Here is a 23,229-nt window from a genome sequence, read left to right on the forward strand (position 1 = left end):
AAAGGAAAACAGGTGTCGTATTTGGCTTCTTACTCCAAGATTAAATTTTTGGCAGTGCTGGGATCTGAACTCAGGGCCTAGCAGGTCCAATTCATGAATGGGTGAGTGTGAGCACAACAGCCTCTAGCCAATGAAGCTGTGAGGTGGTTCCTAGGTGCTGAGATCGTGACCCCGGATTGGCCAAAACAGCGATACAAGGATAGGCAGGCAGTAGTATACAAATAAATATATATTGGTAAAAAGCACCATAGCCTCCTATCTATGATTGAATGACATATACTACTTTCTTCCCAACTCTTAGGTATTTATTATGACACAGTTAAAGGAATGTTATTCTTTTCATGCTTAATAAAGCATGAAATTAAGATCAGTGTCCTAGGATTACTGCATCCAATTTTAGGCTTGACCAATGCACAAACTTCTCTTTCAATTGATATTCCTATGCATAGGAATGAGTGTCTTGTGATCTTCTGCCATTGGTAGTTGTCAGGACCTGGATTTGAACCCAGGGCCCATGTTGACAGGTTGGCCTATGGCTTCCCTGCTAACCCGCCAGCCCTCAGGAATGGCAGGTCAGGTGTACTTTGCATCCGTGGCATTCAGACCCAGGATGGTCACCGTGCAAAGATTAAAAAAAAAAAATTAAACCCCCAGCCCTCTGCAGCTTGCCACTTTTTGTGCTATCCCACTTTTTTTTTCTTTCTGCAAGCCCTCTGGGCCTAGGATTCCAGGATTGGGTATGGGTCCCGAGGCTGCACCTAGCCTAGGGTGATCAAAGCTGAGGCAGAGTTGCCACGACCTGAGTTCAAGCCCTAAAAAAGCCACAAAAAAATAAAAAATAAAAAAATGATTATTTAACTATAGTTAAAAAAATAGAGCTCTCTGGTTTGGAATTTCGGCCAGTTTTCTTTCCTAGACTGGGATTTGAACTCAGGAACTTGTAGCAATGTGAGAGAAAGTGCAGATTTGCTACTATTTGAGTTCAAACACCGTGCCAAGCCAAAACTAAAAAAATAAGTCACTGAGCTTGGCAGGGGGAGTAGTTGTGGAGATGGGAGGTAAGGGATGGTAGGGGGAAAACAAGGGAGAAGGTAACAATGCTCAATAGGAAATATACTCATGACCTTGCTCATGTAACTGTGACCATTCTGTACAACATTTTTACAATAAAAAACATACAAAAAAGAAACCATGTAGTATTTCGAGAAACACTTTGGGGGTAAGGGGAGGATGTCTGAATAGATGTACAAAATTCTATACTGCTTTTTATTTAATGTTCAGTATGGAACTGAATAAACATAACTGCTTCCATTAAAAGATTAAGTTACTGTCTTGGAACAGGGGCCAGTATTTCTACCATTGTTGGGATTTGATCTCACCATCCAGGTAACTCTTTTGTACCATGAGTAAAGGAAAAATTTACTGTCCTTGAGGAAAAGAAATTCAGGCTAGAGTTCCCATGGCCTGAATGAAGGCCCTGCAATGGAAAAGATATTTCTATACATGTGTAATAGATGATATATACGTACATATGTATGTTTATTACATGTTATGATTTTCATTATTGATTTTGTATTTATTTTATTTTTTATTTGATTAAATTTTATTGTTTATTTTATTTATATAATTCCCATTTACATTTTGCACATGTATTATAAAATTATACACAATAATTTAGGACATTGACTCATTTATCATTAAAACTTTTTGTGTTGAAACATGATACATAACTAAATGGAGGCATTTGTCACAGTCTTCTCACGTTTAGAGTCTCTCCCAAGAATGAGCTTTGTCTTATTTATCTTTGGACACCTTACTATAGGGGTGTTTTTAGATGATTTATACTGAGAAGGCTTTTCTTGAGGACAGGAAACTTGTGGGATAAAATTGTAAGGGAGAAGCTAGAAATGTGGCTTAGTGCTAAAGAGCTCACTCAACATGCATGAATACCAGGGTTTGAATCCTCAATGCCACATATTCAGAAAATGCCAGACGCAGTGGAGTGGCTCAAGTGGTAGAGTGCTAGCCTTGAGAAAAACAATCCCCAGGACTGTCAAAAACAATAGGCCAGATGCTGGTGGCTCACACCTGGAAAACTACCTTCTCATGAGGCTGAGATTTGAAGACCACAGTTCAAAGACAGCCTAGGCAAGAAAAGCCTGTTAGACTCTTATCTCCAATGAACCACTAAAAAATCCCATGTGGAGCTGTGGCTCAAGTGGTAGAGAGTTAGACTTGATTGAATTGCTCAGAGACAGTGCCCAGGGTGATACAAGACACACAACTGGAAAAAATTGAGGGTTAATCAAAGTACTTTTCCTATTTGCTAATTATGAGAATATTCTCTGGAAAATCAACACTAATATACACCAGAATTGGAGTCAGACCTCCAGGCTTAAGTGTAGCAGATCCACATGCCCAGCCTCACTGACTCTAGCATTGTAAGCTTGTGTCCACAGGGTTCTGAAAGGTCCAATGTTGAAAGGCTTAATATGCTCCCCAAACCCTTTTGTGATAAGCAGTTGACTTGTATTGTCAATGTCATTACTCATCTGAACCTAGCAGAGCACCAGTAGCTCTTGCCCATCACCCTAGCTCAGGAGGCTGAGGTCTCAGGATCACACTGAAGCCAGCCAGGGCAGAAAAGTCTATGACACTCTGACTTCCACATCTGAAAGGTCAGATGTTCAAGAGCTTCTTGTTTTTCCCTTGGTGATGAGAAGTTACTCTAAATGTTCTTAGTGTTCTTGACCCATTGCCCCATCCTGGGTTCAAATGAAGTTCTCAGGATCCAAGCCCTGGCACAGTCAGCAGGAAGAACTCCAGTATAACACTGTATTTGAAGGACAGAAAACAATTTCAAAAGCCAGGCTAGGTGAAGAGAACAAGGAGGCAGAATATACACACTCAACAGGGAAGTGAGCTGCAAAACCACTTCATTCATTCCAGGGACAGCCAGCAATGGGGGAAACCTGAAATGTTTGTTACAGTTACACCAGGATCAGGCTTTTCTCAGCTTCCTCAAACAATGACTAACCTTCCTCACTCAGGTGAAGAGAGCTTCAGGCTATCTTTAGGTTACCAATAGAGAGCCAGTTTAGTGAGGGAGAGGGGAGGAACAGAGTAGAAAAGCCCTGCTCTCTGGTCTTAGGGAGTGGGTTTTTTACTCTCCATCTATCAGATTTGAAGGCCCTTCTTCTACCTCTGCCAGTCTTTCCTCCTTCTTCATTCTCCACATCATTAATGCTAATCCCCAGTCCAAGGTGAGGCAGGGTCATTTCTCTTTTGTCCCCAAGCAGCTGAGTTAGAACCTGGCTCTGCCCTCTTGGCTCTGCGGCATTCGGCTGCCTGAGAAGTGGTAAAGAGACATTTTTCCTGCTTTGTGGTTGTGTGAAGGTGATGCTGGTGTCCTGGCACACTGCAGAAGCTTCATGACTGGGAATTGTTCCCTTCTTTCCTCCTGAAGTCCAAGACCAGATTCATCTATCATTTTTCTATCTATCTATCTATCTATCTATCTATCTATCTATCTATCTATCTATCTATCTATCTATCTATCTATCTATCTATCATATAAGGAAATAGGCCTAGAATCCTGGAAGAGAAAATCAATGGGGCTGAAATGAAGAGAATGATGCAGTATGTACAATGAGCATATCTAAAACATAAATCTGTAAATAAAAGCAGAAGTTTTGCATACAGCCTCTTTGCACTTAGGGACGTAATATACACACGTAAGTAAGTAGGACACTGATACATAAACTTGGCCTTCTCTTTTTAAATTTTCTTTTGTGGCCATCCTATGGCTTAAACTGAGGAAGTGATGCATTCCTCAGCTGTTTTTCACAAGGCAGAGGTTCTACCACTGGCACAGCTCCACTTCCAGCCATCTGGTTCTTCAATGGACATAAGCACCTCCCAGGCTTTCCTGCCTGGTCTGGCCTGTATGGCTTGCTTGGCTTTCTCTCTCAAAGCTGGAGCTCTACCCTCTAGGCCACTGCTCCACTTCTGGTTTTCTGGTGGTTTATTGGAGACAATAAACCTTTCCTGCTAGGGCTGGCTTTGAATGGAGATCTTCTGAGGAGGCTTCAAGTGTATTTCCTCAGGGATTCATCTAGGAGCCGCTCCACCTAAACCTTTAGTCTAAATCTCGAGAGGTACTAGAGAAAAACGGAAACAGGAACATGCTTCTAGTGTGTCCTAGATACTTAAGGTTGGAGACACAAAACAATCAAAATTATTAGATCATTTTATAGGCAAAAGGAGCAATACAGATAGTATAAGGATCGCTCCAGCTTTCGGTCCTCATATCCTGAGACAGTAAATTCACTGCAGCTCAATGCTCAGTGACAGAACTGGCATGTCCTGTTGACATTTGCTCCTAAATCCTGTAACACTCATTTCTCACTTTTGGCTTCAACCCTGTGACCAGAGGGTAAGATGAAGAGAGAAAATACTCTCAGAGAAAACAGGTATAAAGAACATTGGGTAGTTTACTTATAAGTCTCAACCGTAGGAATGACCTTATTAAGAAGTAAGTCCAGATTATAAAACAAAGAAGAAAAAAAAGAAGGTGAATGTGCCTGCTGACTGTAATCCCAGCTCCTCAGGAGGCTGAGATGTAGAGAATTTGAGTTTGAAACCAGCCAGTGTAAGAAAGTCCTTGACAATGTTATTTCTAAGAGATCACAGAAAAACCCAGAAGTGGGGCTGTGACTCAAGCTTAATGCAGTACCCTTGAGCAAAAGGAACTCTTGGACCAGGCCTAGGCTCATAGTTCAACCCCAGGACTGCCCCCTCAAAAAAAAACTGTAACTCAATTTCTTTGCGTATGTATGGATGTATTCCTCTAGGTGAAACTCCTGAGTAGGTATGATGAGTGGCACCAAGCAAGGAAAATTGTATTCAATACAATGAGTTCATAACACAGAGACTGCTTTTTTTTAAATTTAATTTTATTTTATTTGTGAACATACTGTACAGAGGGGTTACAATTACATGGGCAGGATAATGCGTACATTTCTTACCAAGCATTGCAGCCTCCTCCTTTGTTTACCCTTCACATCCCTTCCCCTATGATATTGCATGTTCCAGGGCTCCCCTCACTGCTCCCAATGTAGCCTGAGGGGTTCTCTTCATCCCAGGCCTGCTGGAAGAAGTCTCCCTCATTGTCTGGACAGGAACACAAAAGACCTCACTGCACCCTGCACTGCACCCTGTGCAGGATTCAGCACATAGCATCCTGTGCAGGACTCAGCACACAGCACCCCGTGAGGGCCCCAGCATTCCAGGGAGGACTCATCACATAGATGCATCCCACAAGCTGTCATTAGTATTAGGGTGCTTTCATCAGTATCACCATTCTTTCAGAAACACATCACAAATTGCACAAAGTTCACATCTAATGATTCAGAGGAGCATTTTTTTGGGGGGGAGTCAGCCACAGGGATTGCACTGAAATGTTGGGGGTACTGTCCTATGATCTTTTGCTCAAGGCTAGAGATCTATCACTTTGATCCACAGCTCAGGGTTTCACAGACATCCCGCCAGGACTGGGTTTTAAATACACCAGTGCCAGATCTCAGCCCCCGAGTAGCTTGGATGACAGGGGTGAGCAAGCCAGCAGCATCTGGTTCTGAGGGGCTGAGTTGCAGTCGTATACCTCTGACTAAGTCAGGTTAGATGGCAGCTGTCAGCACCAGACTCCCGGCTTGCTCTGTGATGAGGTATTTGAAGTCCTATCCTTATAGAGTTGCAGTCACAACATTCAACATTTTTTCATGCTCATCCTGGACCTTGAATAAGAGTCTAGACACAGTCCCTAGGCTTTTATGCTCAAAGCTAATGCTCGACTACTTGAGCGAGAGCACAACTTCTGGATTTTTATGTGCTTGTGGTAGTGAGGAATCGAATCCAGGGATTTGTATGTACTAGCTATCACTATGCCACTGAGCCCCAGGAGTGACAAGTGTATGAACAGATAAATGTGTAGATTGGCATATATGTATATGTATATACATATATATATATATACACATATATGTATGTATAAGACAAGAGAAATGTGTCTGTATATTATGAAATTACATATATGATATTACTATCCATTATTGACATTCAAATTATTTCTTCCACTTTTAAGTATCATGGCTGAATACATAGTAAAGTATTAATTGAAAATTAATCAATGTAATAAAATTGTTGTGTATAATTTTATAGTATACTCATACACTAACTACTAATTTGTTACTTTTATAAAATTCCATTGGAATGGATGTACATGGAAATGGGTTTCTTGGAATCTCCCGCCAATATTTAGTGGCAGCCCTGGGATGCAACCTCCAGGCCTAAGTTATGGTTTTGGTTACGGCGTCCCTAATAGCTAGCCAAACATCAGCATGCAATGTCATGTACACTTTCAGGGCTTTGTCATTTACAGGCAGGATGGTCACAATGCAAAGGGAAAAAAAGTAAAACCACCTTCTTGAATTTCTCCATTTTATCCTTTTCTTATTTATTTTATTTCTTGCCAACCCCAATATTTGAACTTGGGTCCTAGAATCCCAGGGCCAGCTGGGGCAGAGATGCCAAGAACTGAGTTCAAGCCCCGTGCTTGGCAAAAAAATAATAAAATAAAATAAGGCCATGGCTTGGAATTTGCACCATTTTTCTGGCAGGCCTGGGATTTGAACTTGGCATCTGGGTATCTCTGTGTCACTGTGGGTGAAGGAGAAGCTCACCGTCCTTGAAGACAAGAAATTCAAACCAGTTCCCAGGGCCTGAATTGAAGCTCCAGCCCTGGAAAAAAATACACACATGAGTTTAGTGAATATGATGTTTATTACCCTTATTCACTTATTATTATTACACATATAACATTTCGTTTATTACATCCTATCATACATGATATATTTGCATATGAATTATACATCATACTGAGACCCAGGATTATTTTTTAGGAAAAAAATGTGTCAAAAGTATCTTTTTACTACATGAATAAATTTTTGGCAATGCTGGGATTTCAACTCACGGCCTACAATGTCCAATACATAAATGGGGTCAAAGTCTTAGCACACCAACCTCTGGCAAACTGAGATGCCAGGAAGTTCTAAGGACCTGTTACCTGTTATCAAGCCACAGTAGTTCCCAATATATATATATATATATATATATATATATATATATATATATATATATATATATATGTGTGTGTGTGTGTGTGTGTGTGTGTGTAGATTGCTGTATATATATATATATATATATATGTATGTATATATATATATATATATGTATGTATGTAGAGAGAGAGAGAATGTGAGGATATTATTACATTTTATATATATAGTTACCAATAATTAGTTATTAAGTTATGTCTCCATTTAATGATATATAGTTACCAATAATTAGTTATTAAATTATGTCTCCGTTTAATGAAGTATCATGTTTGAATACTTATGAAAGCATTAATTAAAAATTAATCAATATCCTTCCATTAGGGAAATCATAACATGGTGCTAGAATGGAAGATATAAATCCAATGATTTATGTGTGACTTTCTAAAATAGAATCATGAATTAACTGCAAATTTAATTACTTTTATAACATTCCATTATCCTTCACATAAATAAGAATGAGTTTGTCAGGATCTCCCTCCATTTCTGTGTGGCAGTTCTGGGGTTCAAACTCCAGGCCTGGGAAGTTTACTTCGAATGCAAACCATTGGAATGACACTGAAGATTTCAGATTGTCATGATTAAAAAAAGAACAAGAAGAAGCAAAGAAAGCCAGGTGTCAGTGGCTCCTGTTTGTAATTCTAGCTCTTCAGGAGCCTGAGATGTAGAGAATGCCTATTTGAATTCAGCCAGGGCAGGAAAGTCTGCAAAACTCTTATTTCTAAGAGATTACAGGAAAATATCCCCATGTGTTGGGGCTGTGGCTCAAGGGGAGAGTGCTACTCTTGAGAAAGAGGAGATTAAGGATAGGGCCTAGGCTCATATTTCAACCTGAGACGTGCCAAAGAAAAAAAGAAGGCAGTAACTCCGTGTCTCTGTGTATGTATGGATGATGTGTGGATGATATGCATTCAGCAGGTTGCCTATGACCAGACCCCCAAAATGTGAATGCTGGGACAAGCCCTCAGAGAGTACTAAGCCAGTAGCTTGAACAAAGCATCCTTCTCTGCCATTTAATAACTGAAGCCCAGAAGGCTTGCCTTGGCTGGTGTATTCAATGGGTTCATTATGTTCAGGCTGAGGTGTCCCATTGAGACATCTTGCAGCCAGCCACTGCCTCCAGGGAGACCACTGTTCCTAGGCTGTAGGTATTGTGGAAGGTTCTGGCTCCATATTCCCTATCCCTCTGTAGGACTTGAGCCTAGATCTCTGGGGCCTGGTGGCTATCACTCATTCATCATTCCTCATTGCCGAGTCCCACTCTTGTCCCAAATCCTGGCAAAGATTTGAAATGCCCATCGATTTCTGTGCTGAAAAGAGTATACCAATAAATCCCACCCTCATAGTTCCTGTTAGAAGTAAGCATTGGGCTGTGAATGTGGCTAAGTGGTAGAGTGCTTACCAAGCAAGCATGAAGCCCTGGGTTGGAATCCTCAGTATCACATAAACAGAAATAGCCAAAAGTGTCACTGTGGCTTCAGTGATAGAATGTAGCCTTGAGCAAAAGCAGCTCAGGAACATGCCTAGACCCTGAGATCAAGCCACAACACTGGCAAAAAAAATGTGAGCTTGGTGAGACATACACTTCTGGAACTCAGAGGAGAGCCGAGGTAGGTAAGCAGTAGAGGGCAGGTGGTGGTGGCTCACCCCTGTAATAATAGCACTCAGGAAGTTGAGATCTGAAGATTATAACTGCAAGCCTGTGCAGGCAGGAAAGTCTATATGAGACTTTTCTCCAATTAAGCACCAAAAAAACCAGAGCCGTGGTACAAGTAGTAGAATGCTATCCTTGAGCATAAAAACTCAGGGATAACATCAAGGCCATGAATTCTAACCCCAGGACTGGCACACACACACACACACACACACACACACACACACACACACACACCAAGATAGAGCATTTGACAGTCAGCCTGCACTAGTTTGATCTCTAGCAACTCAGTATTAAAAAAAAAAGTGAGAGAAAGGAAGGAAAGACTTGCTCCAGGAGGTGATATGACCAGTGCCAAAATTCCACAGGAGTTCTAAGATGTGGAACAGGACAGAGGGCCTAGTGAAGAAGGTGCAGACCATGTGCAAAGGTCCTGAGGGGTGGTGTAGAGCAGGTGGTGTGGGTGGAATGAAGGTTCTATGGCCTCAGACAAGCCTGGCAGAACACTGAAGGCAGGGTCAAGGTTTGTACTTGAGTCACAGGTAGGGCAGAGGGTGGCGTCCCAGAATGGGGCTCAGGGGAAGATTAGCTTGACTTTTTACCAAAAACCTCAGCCAATTTCTGTGGCTGGAAACCTATTTTACACAGCTCCTGACCTTCAGGCCCCCTTTGCATGGAGGAGTCAAGGAAAATGAAGGGAAGAACTCTTGCTCAAGAGAAGCTTCTACCCAATGCCTCCAGTGGCTAAACCCCTGTAAATCCTAGCTATTCAGAAGTCTGAGATCAGAGATGGTTGGTCAAAGATAGTTCAGTGGAGAAAAATTAGTGACACTCTTCTATCCAATGAACTACCAAAATCCAGAAATCAAGCTGTGGCTCAAGTGGTAGAATACCAGCCTTGAGGGAAAAAGTTAAGAGACCAGAGCCCAGACCCTGAGTTCAAGCCCCGGTACTGGCACAGAAAAAAATATAGAAAGTTTTCAGGAGATCCCAGTCCACTGTGGTGAAAGGCCATTATCAGCTGGGCGCCTGTGGCTCATGCCTGTCATCCTAGGTATTCAAGCCTGAGACCTGAGGATCAATCAAAATTAAAAGCTGGCTTGGGCAGACTCTTATGTCCAATGAATCACCAAAAAGCTGGGAAGCAGAGCTACTGTAGTTCAAGTGGTACAGCATCAACCTTGTGAAAACAAGCTAAAGGATAGCACCTAGGCTCTGAGTTCAAGTCCCGGTAAACACACACACACACACACACACACACACACACACACACACACACACACACACTAACATCCTTAACAGGTGCCAGTGGCTTATCCCAGCAATCCTAGCTACTCAATAGGCTGAGATCTTAGGATGGCAACATGAAGCCAGAACAGGTAGGAAAGTCTATGAGATTCTTATCTCCACTAAACTACTAAAAAAAAGATGAAAATTGAGCTCTGGTTCAAGTGGTAGAATGTTAGCTTTGAGCAAAAGAAGCTCGGGGACATTGCCTAGGCCCTGAGTCCAGGCTCTAAGATTTTTTTTTTAAGTCATCCTTTGCCACCCCCAAAGGTCATAAATCCTGATTTTGGTCATCCTAGACCTCACATCCACTCCTGCCACTTCCACAGTACTGCCACAAGTGGCCGGTGTGTGGCCAACACTGGGTTAAGAAGTGAAAGTACATAAGGGGGTGTATAGCCAGGTCAACACTAATACCCCAAAACAATGAGGTATTGGCCATACCAGTCTCTCATCCCCCAGTTCCCTGGTCCTGGAATCTAGAGTTTGTGACTCTGTATTCTGAGCATCTGCAATTTTTTAGAAGGACCTGAGAGGCCTAGTTGGGGCTGGAAGATAGACTGTCCTGTGAAAAAGTACATTTACATTTCCTAGACACTGACCTATACTTCCAAGCCACCTTGGCCTCACCTCCCATGTAGCCCTAGATCCTCCTTGCTTGGGCAGCCTTCAGTCAGCTGTCAATCTCGAGTTGGCCAGAGCCACCAGCAATCCCTGATTACCCACTCCACTGCCAGCCTGATGAGAGGGATGTGCAGTCAGAGGCCCAGCTGAGGAAAAGGATAGGACATCGCATGACTGAGGCCCTCCCTCTCAGGCAGAGGAAACCCTATGCCAGCTGGCATCACTGACCCAGAATCCCCTGGAGGCGGCCAAATATTGGGACAGCGAGACTTGTGCCCCAGAGAAAAGTTGGAACACAGGACTTTGGAAATTTAGGACTCATTGTAGACCCTGATAGGGGGCTAACAGCAAGGTCGGTGTGAAGGATGGGCACCTTCTGAAGTCAGAAAGAGGCAGACCAGCAACCAGGAAGGGGACAGAAAGAGACGAAGGAAAATCACACACACACACACACACACACACACACACACACACACACACACACACACGGATATTCCAAGCCCTTAGCAGTTCCTGAGAACAATACCATGAACTCCCTCTATTAGGATCACATCCAACCCCTGAGAAGATGGCACTATCATACTCAGATTAACTGTAGACACAGAATTGAGCCTCTCATATCTGGAATGCTCATAACCCAGCATGGAATTTCCTACTGTACACACTGCAATGTGGAAAACTCAGCCAACCTCTTTGTTTATTGTTGGTCATGGGGTTTGAACTCTGGGTCAGGGAGCTGTCCTTCAGCTCTTCAGCTGAAGATGAGCACTCTACAATTTGAGCCATAGTGCCGTTTCGTTTTCTGGTGGCTCATTGTATATCAAGACCCACAGACTTTCCTGCCCAAGCTGGCTTTGAACCGTGGTCTTTACATCGTAGCTTTATGAGTAGCTAGTATGACAGTTGTGAGCCACAGCAGGCGCCAGATTCATCCATCTTCATATACCCAGAGGAAACCAAATTCATCAGGCCACAAACTTCTTGCACCTCTTTACTTCAGACTTTGACACCCAGCATCCAAATCCATCCTTCATTAGGGAGAATACAGACACAACAATCCCACCCATGCACCCATTTGCCCACTCCCTGCTTGCCATAGGCTTCGACCACTTGAGTTCTTGGTAAGGCCCCATCCATTCTACTGTGGCTTCAAACTAGTGCAAACTTGCTGAATTCTTAGAAATGTCTGTAAAGTGAGGCCAGCACCTGGTCTCTCAATCACTACACCCTCCCACACACACCTCTACATCTTTGCAGGAAGATGTTTTACTTTCTTTTTTTCGATTGTGGGCTTGAAAGCTGGGCCTGGGTGCTGCCCCTGAGCTCTTCAGCTCAAGGCAAGCACTCTACTACGTGAGCCACAGCACCTCTTTCAGGTTTCTGGTTGTTTGTTGGAGATAAGGGTCTCAGGGTCCTTCTTGCCCAGTCTGGCTTTGAGCCGTGATCCTCAGATCTCAACTCCTGAGTATTTAGGATGACAGCCATGAGCAACTGGCACCCAGCAAAACATATTTTTCAATGTCTGTCATCCTGTCCTCTCAGGAGACTGAGATCTGAGGACTGCAGTTGGATGCCACCCTTGGAAGCATAGTGAATGAGAACTCTTTATCTCCAATTAAACACCCAAAAAATCTGGAAGTGGAGCTGTGGCTCAAGCAGTAGAGGGCTTGCCTTGAGCTGAAGAGCTGAGGGATAGTGCCCAAGCCCAGAGTTCAAGCCCCATGCCTGACCAAAAAAGTATAAAGTTTTCACTAACAAGTAGGAACAAATATGAGAGATTGAATAGTAACTAGAGCAATATCATTATATTTATTTCTCAGTGATCATTCTTGTAATGATTAATGAGAGTTTTCCAGCCAGGTTAAACTTGAGAGTTAGTCAGGTAATGGATTAGATGGTAAGTAAATCTGAAATTGTTTTAGGGTACAAGGGTTCAGAAAAACGTAGGATCATTGGAAACTACAGTATTTTTCCTGATAAGAGAATTTGAGGACAAATAATACTTCATGTTAGGGAACAAGGTAACTTCAAAGGTAGAGTCAGAAAATTTGTGGGAATTAGGGCAAATTGAAACGCATTTCCAGAGTGCAAACTGGAGTATCCATTAGAATGATTAAAAACTAGAGTTTTGTTCTTAAACATTAGAATTGGACTATCATTAGAGTGAAAGTTAGGTTTCAGTTCCAGCTGGAGTTAGAGTTAGCCTTAGGGAAATGGAAAGTTTAGGGTCAGACTGAAAGTAAATCTTCGAATAACAAATCTAGTTAGAATTAGGATGAATGTGAAATAAGAAACTGATAATGATATTAAGATTAGGGTATGATTAATGCGAGGGTTAGCCTCAATATTCCAGTTAGGGTTCGGGTTAAAAAATGGCAAGATACTGAGTAAAACTACAAACTATTTTTAGAAAGATGAGTTGAATCAAAGTTAAGATGAATAAAAACTAATGTATTTGTATGGCTTTTAGAATCCAAAGGCTATTATTTCTAGGGTTAGGGTTACTGTTCTAGTTCAGGTTAGACTTAGGCTTAGGGAAGGGTAAGCTTTACGGTAAAACTGAGTTTTCTGCTAATATTTTCAAGTAAAATAAGTTTGAGATTTAACAAAAACTACAGAGTTTTACTAAGTTTCCTCTTTAAGGTTGAATTGGGTTAAATTTAGAGTTAGGTTTCTAGTAAGATTTATATATAGTTAGTGTTAGGTATTGAAGTATATTTTAAATAATCCTTCAACTTCTTTTTGGAGATATAGGAGTTTAGTAAACGTTAAGATCAGTGGAAACTGTGATAGTTTTCATGATATGAAGATTTGAGGTTAATGATTCATAATAGGGAACGATTTCAGAGTCCAATTCAGGGAATCTGTAGGATTTGGAACAAAGTGCAAATCATTTCAAAGACAATGAGTATCTGTTAGAATGTGTCTAAACTCGAGTGTTTTCCATTAATTTTAGGATTGGGTTACTATTATCATAAAGATTACTCTTAGGGTTCTGTCCAAGATTAGAGTTAGGATTAGGGAAATGGAAGGTTGAGAAATTGAGTGACTTACTTTCTTTGTGTATATATATGCACTATTCTAAGGCTTGAACTCAAGGCTTGGCTTCTGCCCCTGAGCTTTTTGCTGTAGGCTAGCATTCTACCACTTAACTCATGATTCCACTTCCAGCTTTCTTTGACAGTGAATTGGAGATGAGAGTCTCACAGACGTTCCAATCTAAGCTGACATTGAACTGAGATCCCCAGATCTCTGCCTTCTGATATAAGGTAGGATTAATGCATGATCTACTAATGCCCTGGAAAGTGCCCAAATTATACTTATTGTTTTTACTTGTGTTCGAGATTGAGACTTGAATTCATTATCTGACAGCTTTGCTCACTAAGTAGCACTCTGCCACTTGAGCCATATCTTCAAAAGTGATTATTTTAAATAGCTGGAAATCATTAAATTTTCTTCAGATGATATGTATCATTAGTGTTGTTCTAAAACTTATCCTAATCAAAAAGATTTATTGACCCTAGAGATTATCTGAGCAGATTCTCATGCTTTGCTTCTAATTGCATAACATTTTAGGGACATGATTTTTTAATTATTATTTTAAGTAGCAAAGCAGTTATCATTAAACAAAGCAGTTTATGCTTACAATATACCTTGATCAATGTCAACCCTTTCAACATTCTCATCCATCCTTCCCCTATACACCTCTTCCTTCACTCTTCTTAATTTTGTAGGATATTTACTGGATTCCTCTCTGCATTTTACCCCTTTTCTCCTATTCAATCTTCTATCTTTTCCCACTTCACTCCTCTATTGACTACCCACTTCCATATGATCCAGCAATTCTACTCCTGGGCATTTACCCGAAAGATTACAAACCAGGATATAATAACGTTTTCAGCACAACCATGCTTACAGAATCAGCCCAAATACTCTTCAAGAGAGAAATGAACCAAGTAAATGTAATACACCACCCCCCACACACACACTCATACACACACACACACTGGAAATTTTACTTACCCATCAGAAGAATATTGTACCATTTGTATCTCTCATTTCTCATTTCATCTGCCTGGTATCTCATTGCCATCGTATTGTCCCTGTACTGCAGTAACTGACACATGCAAACTGCTGTAAAAGATTTTCAGGTTATGGGCTAACCATAGATTCCTGAGTATGAGTTCTCTGCTCATTCTCTTTGTCTATTCATGCCTTTGAGTAGTAATTGTACAGATTCATTTGAACCATTTGCTACACAGAAAAGAGATGAACCATACATATATATGTATGTATATATATATATATATATATGATTATATGTATACACACACACACACATATATATACATGAATATATGCACACATATGGATATATATTAAATACTTGAGTACATTTTATGTTTTCTAGAATTACGGAGCTAACAAACATCGCATGGATTTTCCTACCTTTTCAACTTTTTCAAAACCTAAAGAACTTTGTCTCTTTTGAATACCCAATTTTTAAGATAGTATCACCATCTCTGATCTGTCAGTGGCCTTGAAATTAGATGTTCAAATAGGACAAAGTTATTTAGGCTTTTTGGTGGAAGAGAGGAGTATTACTAGGGTTCTATTCAGGTATTCTCTGCTTGCTAGATAGGAATTTAGTTGTATAGCAACAAGCAGTTCAATTACTTTTGCTATACTTCTGGTCCATTTTATTTACTTGAGGTCTTGAACTTTTTGCCCGGGTCTGATCTTAGATTGACTGAATGATCTTAGATTGCTTCTTATGTCTCCCACACAATTAGCTAGGATTACAGATGTGAACTACTATGGCCAGCTCATTTGTTGAGACGGCTGTCTTGGCAGTTATTTCTTTGGCCTGGCCTGAGACAAAGATCCTTGTCATTTCTGCTTCCCAATCAGGTGGGATTACAGATGGGACTACTATACTTGGTGTACATGACACCTTCTGTTTTGTGTGTGTGTGTGTGTGTGTGTGTGTGTTGGTCGCAGGGCTTGAACTCTGGGCTCGAGCATTGTCCCTGCACTCTTCAGCGCAAGGGGAGTGCTCTATCGCTTGAGTCACAGCACCAGCATCGATTTTATAGTGGTTTTATTGGAGATAAGAGTCTCACGGACTTTTTTCCTCGGACTGTCTTTGAACCGTTATCCTCAGATCTCAGCATCCTGAGTAGCTAGGATTACAGGCGTGAGCCACCGATGCCCGGCACACCTTCTATTTTTTAAAAGAGGTTTTCATTGTAAAAATGCTGTTTAGAGGGGTTATAGTTACATGAGCAAGTTAATGAGTACATTTTCTATCAAGCATTGTTACCTCCTCCTTTGTTTTTCCCCTCCCCTTCCCTCCCACCTCCACAAATACACTCCCCTCTACTCTCTTCCCCTCTTTCCCACCCATATTGTAAAGATACTTTTTCAACATAGTGTCTTGTGCATCTCATTGTTACAATGCGTCAGCCTGTATCACTATTTATCTATTTTGTTTTGTCCCTTCCCCTCCCCAAGCTAGAGAAGGTGTATACAAGATGCAGGGCACCGACACTAAATGCAGTGAAAACAAAGATTAAACCATGGGGGAGGAACATAAAAAGAAAAAAAACACATGATAGATTATAAATCCTATCTTGGGGTTCATTTCGCTTAACAGCATCTTATCTGGTCATATGGACATAGCTTTTGAACTTTTATGCTTGTCCCAGACATATAATAGTTATTGCAAATAAGGGAAACCATAGGACCAATGTTTTTTTGGTTTTGGCTTACTTCACTTGATATAAAGTTTTCTAAGACCTCATTTAGAGCCACCCTATGATCCAGCAGTCCCCATTTTTGGGCATTTACCCAAATGATCACAAACAAGACCATACTAAGCTACCAGTACATCTATGTTTATTGCAGCATTATTTACCATAGCTAAGATATGGAACCAACTCAGATGCTCCTCAGTAGATGAATGGATCAAGAAAATGTGATACACACACACACACACACACACACACACACACACACACACAATGGAATTCTATGCCTCCAATCAGAGAAAATGGCATCTCCCCATTTGCTAGGAAAGGGAAAGACACAGAAACAATTATATTAAGTGATTAAGCCAGGCTCAAATAACCACAGGTCCCATGGTTAATCTTACTTGGAGTAACTTGTACATGGTACCCTATAAGAGAATGTTATGTGAAATGAACCCCAAGATAGGGACACAAATGTTTTTTATTACATGAGATTCTTACCTCTATATAATCCCCCAAATAAAGTTGGAAGGGGAGCTGTCATTCAAATACAGAGCACCACCTTTGAGCGAAAAAACCTAAGTGACAAGGTAAGGTCCTAAGTTTAAACCATAATATCAGCACTCAAAAAAGTTGATTTCTTTTCCTTGAGGTTTTTATTAAATTGCTCCGGAAAATAATCAACGTTTTATTTATGTTTAGCATTACTATTAAAATCATGTTATATTTATTTATGTTATTCTTTATTTTCTTAAATTTTACTTACACTTTAATATCCAGTAATGATAAGAGATGATTACTGTTTCACAAGTTTTTATGTCAGTTGAATATATGGTTGAGAGGTGCATACAAGGAGTTTGGACTGAAAATAGATATTTGCAAGGTCTTCACATAAGAAATGATAGTTGAAGGAGCTGTGGGCATGTATGAAATAAACTAAAGAAACCAGCAAGGAAAGATAAGGTATGATTCAGGAAAGCAAACACTTTTGGAAGAAAAACAAAGCAAGGAAAATATGTATCTTTTGGTAAGAACTTTGTAATCCATCTACACATTTAATTCCTTATTTCTAGTGGAAGGCATTTCAGTTCACTTTATTTTACAAAGTTAAACATGAATGACATTTAATACTAACTGGCCTCTGTCTCAGGTAAGCAATTATTCTAGCCAGGTGCATGGACTCATGCCTATATCCTAGCTATGCAGAGAGCTGAAACATCTAGATCATAGTTCAAAGCCAGTATGGAGAGGAAAATTGGTGAGACTTTACTGTGGCACTGTGGTTCAAAGTGGCAGCACTAGTCTTTAGTAATAAATGTCAGAGACAGAACCCAGGCCTTGAGTTCAAGCTCTCTGAAATTATTCTTAAAACACTTCTTCTCAGTATTTCTTCAATTTGTCTAGAAGAATGTTTTAAACTTAGGGATTTTTTTATTGCATGTTGTCCAAATTTACTTTTAAGATGTTCAGAGAAAAATTATTTATAGTAAGAAGTGGTTTGTATTGCTTTGTATTACGTTTTGCTTCTATACCTATAGATCAGCTGGAAAGTAGATAGCCAAACCCCTCCTCCCTCCACCAAAGTTGTAAAATTCATTTTTCGACATAATGACTTGTATATCTCATTGTTGCAATGTGTCCACCTGTGCCCCTAGTTAAACGATTTGTTTATGCCCTTCCCCTACACAAATTGTACCAACATCAAATACAGTGAAAGCAGGGGGAGAGACATAAAAAGCAATATAGAAATCATCTTAAAAATATGTTAGAAATAACTGCATGAAATTAAAAAAAATTGAATACTTATCTTGGGGTTCATTTCCCTAGCATCCATTTATCTGAAATATTTTGCTTGCCTCAGACATATACTAGTTATTGCAAATAAGGGAAGCGATGGGACCTATGTTTCTTTGGGTCTGGCTTACTTCACTTAATATAATTTTTCCAAGTCTTTCCATTTCCTAACAAATGGAGCAATGTCATTCTTTCTCATGGAGGCATAGAATTCCATTGTGTATATATACCACATTTTCTTTTTTCTTTTTTTTTATTTTAATTTAATTTTATTTGTGAACATACTGTACAGAGGAGTTACAGTTACATGGGCAGGATAATGTGTACATTTCTTTCCAAGCATTGCAGCCTCCTCCTTTGTTTACCCTTCACATCCCTTCCCAGCCTCCCCCCTCCCCCCCTAATCCCAATCCTTCTCCTTCCTCCCCCCCCAGCCCCCCCCCCCCCCCGCACCAACGTTGTAAAGTTCGTTTTGGACATGACAACTTGTACTTCTCATTGTTGCAACAGGTCCACCTGTATCCTTAAACAACTGGTTTTTCCCCATCTCCTCCATAAGTTATACTGACATCAAATATAGTGAAAGCAAGGGTTATACTGTGGGGGAGGGACATACAAAGCAACAAAGAGATAATCTTATAAATGTGTTAGAAACACATGCATGAAAGAAAAAAACATTAAAATACACATCTAAGGGTTCATTTTCCTGACATCACATTATCTGACCTTTTCGGCTTGACTCATACATATACTAGATATTACAAATAAGGGAAACCATGGGACCTACGTTTCTTTGGGCCTGGCTTACTTCACTTAATATAATTTTTTCCAAGTTTTTCTATTTCCTAACAAATGGGGCAATGTCATTCTTTCTGATGGAGGCATAGAATTCCATTGTGTATATATACCACATTTTCTTGATCCATTCATCTACTGAGGGGCATCTGGGTTGGTTCCCTATCATAGCAATGGTAAATAATTCTACAATAAGCATAGGTGTGCTGATAGCTTTACTATGATCTTGTTTGTGATCATGTGGGTAAATGCCAAAAAGTGGGATTGCTGGGTCATAGGGGTGCTCTATGTGGAGTCTTTTGATGAACCTCCATACTGCTTTCCAAAGTGGTTGAACAAGTTTACACTCCCACCAACAATGCAGTAAGCTTTCCTTCTGTCCACATCCCCTCCGGCATCTGTTGTTATTAGAGTATTTGATTATAGCCATTCTAATTGGGTAAGGTGGTACCTCAATGTTGTTTTTATTTGCAATTCTTTTATGGCTAGAGAGGTTGAGTATTACTTCATGTGTTTATTTGCCATCCTTCTTTCCCCTTCAGTGAAGTTTCTCTTTAAGTCTTTAGCCCACTTATTTAATGGGCAGTTGTTTCTCTGAAGATTTGTTCTTGAGGGATTTAATTTTTTGAGTTCCAGGTATATTTTAGATATGAGACCCTTATCCGTTGTATGGATAGTGCAGATCTTCTCCCAATCCATAGGCTTTCTAGTGATCTTGCTAGCTATGTCCTTTGTCATGCAGAAGCTATGCAATTTCATGAAATCCCATTTGTCCCATTTGTCTTTGATTTTTTGTATTTCTGGGTCTCTTTTAAGAAAATTTCGGCCTGTGCCAAGGAGACCTAGGGTTTCTCCTATTCCTTCCTGTAATGTTTTCAGAGTAAGACTTCAAAATTTAAAGTTTCAAGTATTACAAGAAGATCTTTGATTCATGTTGAATGGATGTGAGTATCTTGAGCTGTTGCATAATTCGTGTGTGTGTGTGAGTGTGTGTGTTTTTAAGGGGGGTTATGTGTATCATTGACATCAATGATAAGGAACTTGGTTCCTTTTTCTGAGATATACATTATGATGTTTCTTTGTTGGTGGTAGACTCTGATTGCTTGCCTTTTCCTGATGTGAACATTCTAGCTCAATTTTTCAATTAAGTTCTTAATTATTATTGAACATATAATGCTCTAATATTGCTTTGTCTTTAGTCTGCCATCTAGGATCTTCTTTTCTGCTTAAATATTAACATTCAACATGAATTTTACCTCCTGATTAATTTTCCTATTTAATTTGCATTTTGAAATAAGAATTATAATATCTTTGATCTCTGTATTCATGAAGAAAAACCATTTTGAATTCTCTATTTAATGTAATAACACCTGGACAGATTTGTTAGCACCAAGACCTTAAATTTTCTTTTGTAGTTTTAGTTTAAAATAACCCTCCTCCATGTTTTTAGAATGGGCAGACAAAGAATTCCCACAATGCCTCACAATTTTTATCTTTCATTCTGTCTGTGCTTCCTTGTCACTGTTAAATTGTTCTGGATACATGTATTAGCTGCCCCAACCCCTGCAAAGCTGTTGCTGCTACCCAATTTACTGCCAATACAACTCAGCAATTACAGTCACAATTATCCTTTCCCTGGTATCCTATTCTCTGCTACTCATTTTGCTACCCATAATTCTTAACACCATGGTTCCAGCCACCTGATCTCTGACACCCCTGTCTCTGCTACCACATTCACAAACAAAGCAAAGCAAGAGTAGGCACAGACAGTCGACTTGGGTACTTTTCTTGCAGGCACAATGGGACGTTATTCCTCAGGTATTTAACATGAGGGACTAACTAGTGGTGGAAAGAAAAGACGTTACTCAGAGGGGACTAAAATCCAAGGATATCAACTTATAACTTGTTGCTAGGAAAAGCAGGCCCTAAGGTGAATGTTAATCAGAAAAGAAAATTTGAAAAAATATTGGGGATGATATTAATAAAAATTTTAGCTTAATCTCTTCTACCATTGATATGAATTATTTTATGACATATATATGTAACTACTTTGCATTTTTAAAAGTATATGAAAGTGCACATTTATGTGGTACTTATATTAATTTATGGAATATTTGCATATGACCATGTTAACGATTCTCAATAGTTTATGCTTTATGAACTGCTCATGAGTCTGCCTCTGGCAATATGAATTGAGCTCTCTAACAATAAATGGAATTTCATTGTCAAATACTACAAGGATATTACTGAAGCAAATACCAAAATGAATGCTGGAACAAGAAAACTGAACAAAGCTACAAGTTTGAAGGGAAGGAGTCAGTGGTAAGGGCAACTATAAAAGAGAAATTCTTCACCATGTAATCTTTGTTGAATTACTAGCTTAGAAAGCAGAACATGATTTTTGAATCTTGCCTTTTGGAACCTCTTTAATGAGTGGTTAAACAAAAAATTATTGAAATGACTGAAAATCCACTATTAGATTAACATTATACTCAAAGTTCCCTTGAGATGCAGGTAGGCTGGATACCTTTTCTATTAAATTAATGGAATAATCTTCATTTTGATTGGTTGGACAGTCCATGACACTTGTTCCAAAACAAGAAAAGATACTGGAGAGAAAAAAAGAGGGAGGAGAGCCAAGGCTGCTGAAATTAGCATATTTCCCATTTGGACTTTAATGGGTTGTTACTACAAAGAATTAGAATTTCATCTTAAGATAATAATTTCAAAATGGATGTGCTAAAGGATAGCTTTGAAATGTAATATTTAATGCTTTTGGATTACTTGAAGACAAACGTTTACAGAAAACATTAAATTCCAGAAAAACTTTAATGTTCCAATAAACACCTAGGAGAAATATAATTTAAAAATTCATCTGTACAAAGCAAATCCTGGCATGAAAGTCTGTGAGTCAGTTATCTCCAAACAGGAAGTGGCACTGTAACTCAATTGGGAGTGGGCTCCCCTTGAGCTAAAGAACTCTGGGATATGTTAATACCCAAGCCCTGAGTTCAAGGCCCATGACGGACAAAAAGAAATTTTAAAGAATTAAATCATTAGGGCTGGAAGAAGACTCAGTAGTAGAGTGCTTGTCTTGCATGCATGAGGTCCTACGTTCAGTTCTTCAGCACCACATAAGCAGAAAAAACTGGAAGTGGCACTATGGCTAAAGTGGTAGTGCGCTAGCCTTGAGCTGAACAGCTCAGGCACAGCACCCAGACCCAGAGTTCAGGCACCCCTACCAACAACATCAACAACAACAACAAATTAAAGCATCAAACAACCTGAAGATGTTGTCCAGAATAATGAATGCAGCATTATCCGTTGACATGACTTAGTGACTTGAAACCAAGTTTACCAGGGGAGATGGTGGGCATTTTGTGTGTGTGTCAAAACCTGCAAAATTATTTTCTACTTTCCCAGGGAGGGAGAAAGGAGGAAATGGGGTGGGGGGAGTGAGGTGTTTGGTGGACTTGCCTTTTGGTTCACTGATAGTTTTCTGGAGTCAAATTCAGAGAAATTCTACTTGCAATCCTAGTTGCCTGGGCAATGATGAAGCCATGTCCTGGAAGTGGTTTTGTCCTGTCCTTGGCCTGGTTCCAACCACCACTGGATAATCCAAGTCCCACTGCAAGACCAAGATGCCTTGAAGACTACTGATCCATTGGGCAGGTGGACCTAACCACAGCCAGAATAGGCAGAAAATGCAATTCCGAGGGGAGCACTGGAAATCTACAGCAGGCAGAGATTTTTTTAAATATATTTTTATTGTAAAAATACTGTATAGAGGGTTCAGAGTTACAGGACTAGGTTATGAGTACATTTCGTATACAGCATTGTTACCTCCTCCTTTGTTTTTCTCCTACCATCCTTTCCTTCCCCACATCTCCAACTCCTCCCTCCTTGACCCCTGCCTGAGATTGTAAATTCATTTTCTGCACAGTGTCCTGTACATCTCATTGTCACAATGGTCAACCTGAATCCCCATTTAAGCATTCTGCTATATCCCTTCCACTCTCCAAATTACAAATATATATATATATTCTTTTCTTCATGTGTCTAATGGACATTTTTTATTTCATCTTCAAAGAAGTCTCTCTTTAAGTCTTCAGCCAACTTAGATATTGGACAGTTGTTCCTTTGAAGATGTGTT

This window comes from Dipodomys spectabilis, unplaced genomic scaffold (assembly GCF_019054845.1).
Source record: "Dipodomys spectabilis isolate Male_0828 unplaced genomic scaffold, ASM1905484v1 ptg000193l, whole genome shotgun sequence".
NCBI classification, from domain to species: domain Eukaryota; kingdom Metazoa; phylum Chordata; class Mammalia; order Rodentia; family Heteromyidae; genus Dipodomys; species Dipodomys spectabilis.